Source organism: Pipistrellus hanaki, assembly GCF_964339955.1.
Source record: "Pipistrellus hanaki genome assembly, chromosome: 6".
Classification (NCBI taxonomy): domain Eukaryota; kingdom Metazoa; phylum Chordata; class Mammalia; order Chiroptera; family Vespertilionidae; genus Pipistrellus; species Pipistrellus hanaki.
This window is the reverse complement of record NC_140508.1, coordinates 9379428-9389543: the sequence shown is the minus strand read 5'-3', so window position 1 is coordinate 9389543 and position 10116 is coordinate 9379428.

Here is a 10116-nt window from a genome sequence, read left to right as displayed (position 1 = left end):
CGAAGGTGTTGCAGAATACAACTTCGCTCCTCACTCCGCACGTGGCCCTCGCTGCCTGACCCCAAGCCCTCTTTCAGACTCCATTTACGGTTGGGCACCCTCCCTCCTGCATCCCTGCCATCCCAACCTTCTCCCCTCTCCCCGATAGCATGCCCTCTGCCTAGAATTCTCTTGATCAGAGCACGGCTCCCTGAGGACAGAAGCAGCACAGGGACTTGCCCCTTGCCGCTGACATGAGTGACGACATTGATTCTGTCCTCCCCGTGAGCCAGGCCTCACCCTAACCCTGTGTGCCTTATGCAGTGAGGCCTGGCAAAGTCTGGGACATGGTTACTGTCGCTCCCCATGACCAAGACGAATGCACTTGAGAAGACCTGATGCAGGTCTAACAAGTGTCAAAGCCACATTTAAGCTCACCTGGTTCTGGCTAATTTCGATCAATGAATCAGTAAACCAGGGAGTGAATAGAGCCCCAAAAAGCAACAGATTGGTAAATTATGAGGGAAGTGGGAAGGGGGTCTCTATTAACTTTAACGGCACAGGACACCCTTGCCCTTAAGACGGGTGGTATTATATAACAACCTTGAACATGGTTACACCCTTTTCAAATGATTCCCCGGGGCCCTTCAGATTAACCTTTCCATTAACACCTTTATTGAGATGTAATCTAACAATAACCTCGCAGAAATGCCTCCCTCAGTCACCTGCTCAATGCACTTTCTTCCTCGCTAACAAAGGCAGGTCCAACCCAGCCGATGTTCATCAGGAAAAGGGGACTTATCGGCAGAAAAACAGAACTGCCAGCCTCTGAGAGCCAGTCCCCCGGCGATGAGGTCCACAATTAAGGCTGGGCGGCGCAGTCTTTGTATTTAACGTGAAATCGATGGCATCGAAGGAGCCCCAGAAAGGCAGCCGCACGTGAGCAGCACAGATCTGACCATAGATCAGATAAATAAAACATGGGAAAGCCACCGTGATGGCTTTATGGCCGACCCTGATAACTGGCCTCCCCACTGGGGAAGCTAAAATGTGCTCGTTCTGTCAGGGGGAGGTGGGGCAGGCCCTGGACCGAGGTCTTCGCTGATGCCCTGGGCTGCCAGTAATTTGCTGCAGGATTTTATTTAACGGTGAGGATTTGAATGGATTTCTCACCCGCTTCCCAGGGGTTGCACACAGCAGTCAATTAAATTAGTGCCCAAACCTTAAAAGACACCGAAGCAATCAGTTTAGGGATTTAGGCCACTGGGACTTCAGAGCTGGCTTGGTGGGGAGCCGGAGCTGTCCAGCCGGCTAGGCTGGAGAATTGCGCCTTTTTTCACTGGGAGGAAACTAGGTGGTGACAGAGGAGGGAATTACCTTTCCATGTTGGTAGCACCGTTCTGGCCTGGCACAGAACTTCAGTTTCAACGGTTAAAGGGGCACCCACCTCCCAACACCAGTGGGCATTTCGACATGTGCGTTGCTACAAGCATGCACTCAGAAAGTTAATGCCAAGCTGAAAATGTTGCAAAGACTTGGGGTGTTGTTTGGTTTTTTTTAAGAGTACCTCAGATTTGGAAAATTTTACCAACCCAAACACCAAAAACTACTTGGGGGGTATTTATTCTCAAGCTGTGATGTTTCTGGCAAACTCATCTCTAAGAGGGGGCACCCAGGGAGCCCCAAAGAAGACAGGATTTCCTGTGCGAGGCACTGAGATGGCAGTTCAGGTTTATCTCAGTGAAACGAAGGTGTGGAGCTTTGTGTTACTTATGCCTTCATCTTATAGCCCAGTGATATTTACATCCATTATCGGGGCTTCCATTACATCTGATGTGGGAAAAGAGAGGCCTCAAAAGAAGAACTGGGAAAAAGCAGCAGCTCATCTTCACATCTCTAAAGGAAGGAAATTGCGGCAGGACAAGAAACACGTGATGCTGCAGGTAACTCCCAGGATCTGGGTGACTGAGCTCGAGGCTTGAGCAGCTTCACTACAAACCACAACGAACCTAAGTAAGAATGTAATCCCAAAAGCTAAAGCTGAGCTTGGTTCCTATTGCTTTTTTTGATGTAAATGCATGCATGCATTCATTCGAACAGTATTTCTGGACCACCTACTGTGTGTCAGATATAATGCTAAGGATTTAGCAGTGAACAGACAAAAATCTCTGCCATCCTGAAGCTTGCGCTCTGCTCTACAAGGAAAGCTAACATGCAAGTAGCAAGGATAGCATGTCAGCGTGTAGGGAGGCCACCAGGTGCAGCCAACACCTTTGCACCTTAGAAACATGAGAAGGAGCCCCTCTGGGTGGGTTGATTAGAAAAAGATGTCCTTCCCTCTCCCACCCTCTCCAGGAGTGTGTGCAAGGCAGAGCTAGGGCTGGATCTCAAGCCTGCCTCAGGCTACCCTCTCTGTAGAGAGCACAGCTAGTACCTGGCATTGCAGAGGTTACAGGTGGCCAGGAAAAGCTACAGAGACAAGTTCTGACATGGATGAGGAAGCAAGTCATCTTGGTAACAGAGGGAAGAATGTTACAGACAGGAAAGACAGCAGATGCAAAGATCCTGGGGCAGCATGCCCACATGTTCATGATAAAGCAAGAATTTTCCTTCTAATTATGATATGGATCCTTTACTAAGTATGGGACTAGCTGGCTGCTGCAGACCTGCTTTGGGGAGAGACTTTGATCTTTAATAATTAAAAGTCTCCTCTTTCACTGTCAAGTGTCTTGACTTAGATGAAAAATGACATGATCCCTCACATATAAAGAACATCTCTCACCAAGCCCAATGTAGATCTTCCCTCCAGTGTTGGAATAAGTAGCTCTTTTTTGGGTGGAGCCCCCGACAGAGTTCCAGTTTACATTAAAGGTCATACTGTATGAAGTATATAAATCATTACATCCTAGAATGATTGTATGAGATACTTGAACATAATAAAATGGACTGAAAGTAAAGAAAATGAACTTCTCCCATTACACGCTTATTCCTGGCAGAAATGCATTCAATAGAATCTCCGGCAGTATCAGCTGCACAATGAAAAATCTCTCTCTCTCTCTCTCTCTCTCTCTCTCTCTCTCTCTCTCTCTCTCTCTCCTTCTTCCTCTTCCCCCCTCTCAATAAAAAGAAAAAGATTAAGGGCTTTATTTTATTAACTGATTTAATCCTTTTGATGATTCTATGATATATGTGTTGTTACTATTATTACAATTTTGCAGATGAGAAAACTGAGGCACAAGAGATTAAGTAGCTGGCCAGGATCATTCATGGAGTAAGAGGGAAAGTTGGGTTCAACTCCAGCTCCAGAACCTGCCCTTTTGTTTGTTTGTTTGTTTTATTTTTATTGATTTTTTGAGAGGGAGAGAAACTCAATTTGTTGTTCCACCTATTTTTGCATTTGTTGGTTAATTCTTGTATATGCCTGCAACTTTGGCATAGCCAGCCAACACTTTAACCCACTGAGCTACCCAGCCTGGGTGGCAGAACCTGTCCCTTTAATGCACGCTTACCATCTGCCGAAGTGGAGGTCAGTGTGGCAGCTCCCTGATACTGCTGAGGGCTTTGTGCCACGTGATATTGCACATCTCCAAGTGGGGAGCTATTTTGAAGACAGAATATTATTTTTAAGAGCATAGAGTCTATATAATTTCTATTTGGAGAATGAATTTTCTAGTAAATCTATTTAAAGTGTGGCTTGTCTGCTGCCCTGGGTCTGGTTTGATTCTATGAAGAAAGTGACGGAAGCAGACATGGGAAGATGGCGCTTTGTGTCATTTTTTCGTTCCTTTTGGTGATGAGCTGCTGAGGTACTCTGATTTTCAAGTTATCTCTTCCCTCCCCTTCCTCTGGACAAGAGAACCCAGATTCTCACTTGTCAAAATCTTCCCAAAGCAAATGGCAGCCTTTCCCTCCCAAGCTCAGCTCCTCTGTGCCCTGGGAGCCACTAGCTCTCAGGACTCCTTCCATTCCAGCCTTTGTGCTGTTTCCAGTGGCTACCCACTCTACAGATGGAACATGTTGGCTCATCACATCAGACTTAATAAACAAGAGTGGGCTGGAAGGACCAGATGAAAAATGAGCTCAGCTATTCTCCAGGTGGGTGCACACTGTCCTTCACACCACTCGTCTCCCTGTGCCTGGGACGGGGCACAGGGCACACACACATCCCCGTAGTCTCAGAACATTCGTTTTGTGGGTCCCACAAGCTGGAATACCGAGATGAAAAGGGAGATACGGAGAAGAATGCTTTTTGTTGCTGCTATGTTTTTTATCAAAGTTTATAGACCCTTAAATGCTCATATATAAAGCCCATTCTAGTATACTCTTTAATACTATAAACATAATTTTCTGCCTTTCTTGCCACCTAAAATCTGACTTAGCTCATTGAGTTTGACCATGTTTTACCTTAATCTTCTCCCAGCAGACCATAAGCTTCATTTATGCATTCAAGAAATATTTATTGGCCTCCTATTAAGTATCAGCCGGTATAAGACACTGGATATTTAGAGCTGAGCAAAATAGATGCACAGTCTACCTTCCTCAGGGCCTGCAGTCTGCTGGGAGAGATGAATACACTAAAGGAAAATACATAACTAACTCTGCATAATTAAATGTGCAATACGTTCCACTCCGGTGAACTTGTATTGGTCTTGCATCTCTAACTCCATTTTCTTCTCTTAATAATAGCAGCACCCCCAATTCTTTTTCTTCCATTTTGGAGACCCACCTTTTAGGCAGTGTTGTTCAATGGGTTGGTCCCACCCTTCCCAGGCTTTAGGGATACACACATGCCAGGCGTTGCCATTCGCCCGTGTGATTAGTTCTAAGATGAGCAGGTAGCACATCTTCCCAGTGACAAGACCACAGTGGGAATGTCCTGCCAAAAGGCCCCCTGAAATCTTAGTCAGGCTGAGCACAGGGAACAGCCCAGGAGCAGGGGTGTCATGTGGACTTGGCTGAGTCCTCATGGTCCTGATTGCAGCTGAGCCCTGAGTTAGCCTTTTCAGCCACACGAGTCTGTAAATCCCTTTTCCTTTGTGCTTACGTCAATTTGATTGTGTTTCTTTCATTGCGATAAAAAAATGCCTAACTAAACAACCACAGAAAGTAAGTGTGGGACGGCATGCAAGGATCTCACTTAAGATTGGTCTTCTCCATGTTTGTGGGGAATTGAAATTTGGGTGGTGGTGAGTGAGCAGGAGTTTGGGGACTGTGGCTTGGCTTAGTCATGACTGATCTTACTCAAGACACCAGTCCTCCCACAGAGCACACATTGAATCCTGTTAGTGGAGTGAGTGGAAGAATAAGCTGTGGCATTCCCGTTTGTGTCTTCTTACCACTCGGGCCAGTTGACTGCAGCCACAGTGACTCCACATAACAAACTACTAATCTTTTATCCTTACATTTGAGTGGATCATGGCTCTGCTTGGTGACTTTACTGACCTCAGCAGAGCTCTCCCCCCACAATACCAGAATGGATGGGTGCAGTTTGACTCTGTCCACCTGTCTTTTCCCCTCCTCCTAGACCAGCAGGCCAGCCCAGATGTGTTATTTTCATGGTTGAAATGTCAGAGGGCCAGTCAAACCACATAAGCATTTTCAGAACTCTGCTTGTATCATGTCCACTAACATTCCACTTGCCAAAGAAAATCAATGGACAGACCCATGGTTAAGGGCAGAGAGATGGGCTCTGACATTTTGGAGGAAAAAATTGCACAGTTGCTGCAAAAACCATTAATATGGGGAGAAATGAGGCATTAGGGCCATTCAGTGATTGTCCACACCATTTTAACTTTAGGGGTTATCTCCAATTGACTGCAAGCTCAGAAAAGTTACATGTACAGCTCAGATACTAAACATTTAGGCTTTACTGTCAAGAAAATAGGTGGCTCATAAAAACAATCAGAGATGCTCGTGGGTGAGAGATTGTTCAACAGGAATCTTCACCTAAAAACCAGTTCTAAGTCTGACTAAATCATAATTTCTAGCCAGTGTCTGCACACCATCTCCAAGTGCAAGCAAGATCTGGGAACTGCTTTTAACCAACAGAATATGGCAAAGAGGACAGAAGGACATGATTACACAAATGCCATTACCTTATGTAAGATGGCAAGGCTTACGTTGGAGGAGACTCTCCTTGACTGATGACTTTGATGAAGCATGAGGTCATACAGGAGAGGTCCATGTATCAAGGTCTTGAGGGTGGCCTCCATTCCACCACTAGCAGAGAGCTCAGGGTGCTGTCCAGCTGACAGCGGCAAAAACTAAATTCTGCCACAACCATGTGAATTTGGAAGTGTGTCTTTCTTCAGTCAAGCGTTCAGATGATACCCAGCCCGGGCTGACACCCTGGTTGCAGCTTTGCAGAGGACCTGGAGAGATGGTTTCCACTGAAACTGTGAGATAGCAACTGTGTGTTATTTTAAGCTATAACATGTGTGGTAATTGCTACCACACTAGGTCACTAATAGACTCTCCAGAGACTATGACTGGTGCTCCACAGGCATCATTTCACTAACCCCTCAAAACCAGTCTGTGAAGTAGGTGCTATTATTACTGTATTCATTTTACATAAGGAAGGAAACTGAGAATTTGAGATTTTATTCTACTTGCCCAGAGCTGCACAGCCAGTGAATAGTAAGGTCAGGATTTGAACACTGCTGGCTCCAGAGCCCACATCTCAGTCTGGTCTGGGCTGCTTACCCACTCTGCACCTTTGATCTTATCATCATCCTGCCCAAAATCTTCAGTTGAGAGCAATGGCTGTCACCCCCTGTAAGGTAGTACACAGCCGTAATACCTAACACATTGTAGCCCATACACTATGCCAAGCATGTCACATGCAATACCTCATTTAATCCTCCCAACAGCCCAGTGACAGAGTATTTCTCCCCATTTGGCAGATGAGGACAAATACTCAGAGAGAAACTAATACATCCAACATCATCCAGGTAGTAAGGAGAGGAGTTGGGAATCCAACCCATGCAGTCAGACCCCTTAGATCATCATCTTAACCAGTGGCATTTGATTGGCTGTAAATTAGCATTAGAATTCCACAATTTTGAAATGATTAATTTGTTTACAATGAATCGCATGGAACCTATCCCTATGAAAATGTCATTCTCTCTCCTTTGCCATCAAATGTGTCCCCTTGAATAGAAAAAGGAATGAAATTACATAGGATCACGCAAAGCCCTGGCTCCTCCACTAGGCAGGGAGATATGAATGTGACCCATCAGGTGTGTGGAGACAAAAGTTTATGAACCTCTGACCTAGAACTGAAATCCTGTAGCTCCCAGCCTTCCTTGAGACCCTCTGTGACTCAGCCATGATCTGTGGTCCCCACTTTAATTCTTGCAACTCCATCTTCATGGAATCTACATCTAAGCTAAGCCACGCTTCACACACACACACACACACACACACACACACACAAACATTCCGTTCACACTGGTTTCTTCCAACTTCTCCTCCTCGTCACGTGTCCAAATGCTTGCCTTCATTCACGGGTCATTTGAAATTCCACCTCCTCTTAGAATCATTTTTAATTTCCTTTCCTCGAGACCTTTGCCATCCATATTCAAATTGGAAGAAAACCCTTTCTTCTCTGAACTCTCACCCCTTCTTATTTGTATTTTCATTAGATGTGCATTGCTCTCTGCTAGCATCACAGCCATCCATGCACAGATCTCAATCACAATGACAGTTACGGCAACAGCTGATTCTTTATGAGCGCTCTGCCTCCATACAAGTGCTTCCTCTCATCTTCTCACTAAAGACATCCCTCCATTGGGAATATTATTATCCTCTAATGGACAAGTAATCCCCATGCATGGACATAAAAGGGACACTGCTGGAAGAAAGGAAAAGGATAAACTTTTCCTGAAGTTTATTGTTCAACAGAATTCCAGATGTTTCAGCCCTGTCCCTCCATCCTCTGCATGCCAAAGCCACAGAAAAAGGTCCTTGCATTTACTGCTTAGCCTGACCCTCACCCCCAAGGAAAGGAGAGCTGGTTAGGATGCTACAGGCATCAGGGAGACCCTCTCTCTGCTTCTATCACTAGGAGTTGAAGCGTAGATTCCAGTCAAGGGTGAATGTTGTCCTTATTTTTCAATCTGACAGTGCTATTTGTGGGAATTGAACCTCAACAACTTTGGGAAACTTTATGCTCTTCCACCCTCAACCGGGGTCTATGTCCACTTTTTGATGCAGAAGTGTTATGTACTAAGAACATGGTAGTCCTTGTAGCTAGCATAGTTTGAGTTTAACACATCACAGACACCTTTCAATCCCTTAACAAAAAAGTTACCCAGTTTGTGGCTGGGGATATGGACTCCAGAATCCAAACTTGCCACCAAAATGGTCCAGGACAGCCAATTACGAAAGGAAGTGAGTCTTTAGAGAGTGTGCAGTGTGTCTCACCACTATGATCAGGGCCATCATTCTTTCTTGCAAGATTCCATTTCATTCTCGAAGTGAGCTAGGTACTCATTAGGCTCAGTTTACATGAGGAAAATGCAACTCACACAGGATCAGGATTTGGCCCAAGGTCAGACAGAGAGCAAGTGGGAGAAGTGAGGTTTGAACCCAGCATTATCTGCAGCCGAATGCTATGTTCTGCAGGACCGAGGCGTGCAGTGGGGAGCGTGCTGTGAGTGACTGCATCTGGTGCCTCTGGAGAACACATTTGGAAAAAATATAATCCCACTTCCCTTTGAACAACATTAAATAATAAATTTTCATCAAATATTAAAACTGCAAGTACGTATACAATAAAAGTAAAACTACCATTGTTAACCGCGCTACTGTCACACTCACCTCTTAGAGAGACACACTAGAATATGTATAAGCAAAAGGGATTTGCTTCAAAATGTTATGGGGATTTGGTGAGGACACGGGTGAAACGGTCCCGGCGATGAATGGAGATTGCTGGAGCTGAGCAACTGTGACACAAAGATTCACGCTACTCTGCTGTTTGCGTGGGTGTTTAATATTTGTCCATAATAAACAGTTCTCTAAAAATAAAGCGAAGAGATCTACAGAAATAAAAAGTAAACTTCCCTCCTCTGACCCCTGTTCAGATCTCTATCTCCTCCCCCCCACCCCCCAATAAGCACTGTTGTTCCTGCTTATTCACCCAGCAATCTTCCATTTGTATGCAAATGGCCATGTCCATTGACGAGTGGAAACACTGTTTTTCTCTGGACAATATACCTTCCCTGGCCATATCACCTGCCATAGCCCCCCTCCCTCACACGCCTCCCCATCCCTCTTAGGATCACACCATGTTATTTCCTTCAGAGCACTTAACAAAATCTCTACTTTGGGGCAGGATGATTTACTTCATTTTCTTTAATTGAGGTAAAGTTCCACAACATAAAAGGAACCTTAAAGCATGCCGTTGGTGGTATTTGGTGCATTCGCAAAGCTGTGCAACCATCACCCTGGCCTAGTCCCAATGTCTTCATTTCCCTAAAGAGAAACCAGAGCCTACTAAGCAGCCACCTCCTCCCCTTAGCCCTGGCCCCTGGCAGTCACCAATCTGCTTGTTTCTATGGATTTGCCTGTGCAGACATTTCATACACATGGACATATCGTGTGTGGCTTTCTGTGCCTGTCTTCTCCCATTTACATGATGCTTTACTGGTAAGATTCATTCACATGGTAGCAGAATATATAAATTCCATCCTATGTATGTGCCCTATTTTGTTTATCCATTGATAGGCAGCAGGGTGGGTTCTGCCTTTAGCTGTTGTGAATAGTGCTGTTATAAACATTCATGCACAATTTTAATACAAAGACCTATATTCAACCATTTGGGTATGTACCACAGAGTGGAATTATTTTTGTTTATTTGTTTTTTTAATTTTTAAATTGATTTTTGGAGAAAGAGGAAAAGAGGAAGAGAGAGAGAAACAGCAATGTGAAACATCAATTGGCTGTCTTCTACACATACCCCTCCCCCACCCATCGAGCATGGAGCCCAAAACCCAGGCATGTGTCCTGACCAGGAATCGAACCAGCAACCCTTTGATGCACAGGATGACACCCAACTGACTGACCCACACCAGCCAGGGCTGTTTGCTTGTTTGTATAGCCTCTCGTTTTTATTCCAGTTCCTCTGCTAGACTGTAA